Below are 716 nucleotides of genomic sequence, written 5' to 3' on the forward strand. Positions count from 1 at the left end.
CTTTAATCTAATTCTTTTAGTTTAATAATCTGATAATATACTTTATCTTATATTTTTAAATATTAATAACAAAAAATAATAAATTTTGGTGGTTCTCTAACATTACTTTACATAAATTATTGGTGCATGCATGCATGGACATTATAAATAAATAAATCGATGTATTGTGGAACAAAGGAGGACAAAACACTTTTAATTATGACCCACTACCATCCATCAAATGGAATATGTTGCAGTCTTTAAATTGTTCAAGCAATCTAATGAATTAGAGCTAGCTATATTTGCCGTAGAATAAAAAAGTATATACATACATGTAGTGGCCTTCTAAACTTTACAAAAGGATGCAAAGTAGATTTGTGTGCAAATCACATCACAATGGCAGCCGCAGACACAAGACTTCTTTCATTTCCTTCTACCTTAGGGAAAATTTTCTTCCTTCATTCGATATCAACTCACTTATTCAAATTTGATGACTATTTTAATTATTTTTTATTTTTATTATTTGTCCAGAAAATAATTTCTTTTTGTGCTTTCGGATAGCAAATTTTGTATTCACCTCGAGATTAATGTCATTCCTTACATAGTCATATTCATTTCAATTTTATCCTATTAATTAATCCTTATAAATTATGGACTTTATATATATATATGGTGCATGTTAATTATGGTGTATTCGAAAAATAGCAAGGGATGAAAATTCTTTTTATTGAGTGTTT

Source organism: Arachis ipaensis, chromosome B05 (assembly GCF_000816755.2).
Source record: "Arachis ipaensis cultivar K30076 chromosome B05, Araip1.1, whole genome shotgun sequence".
Lineage (NCBI taxonomy): Eukaryota > Viridiplantae > Streptophyta > Magnoliopsida > Fabales > Fabaceae > Arachis > Arachis ipaensis.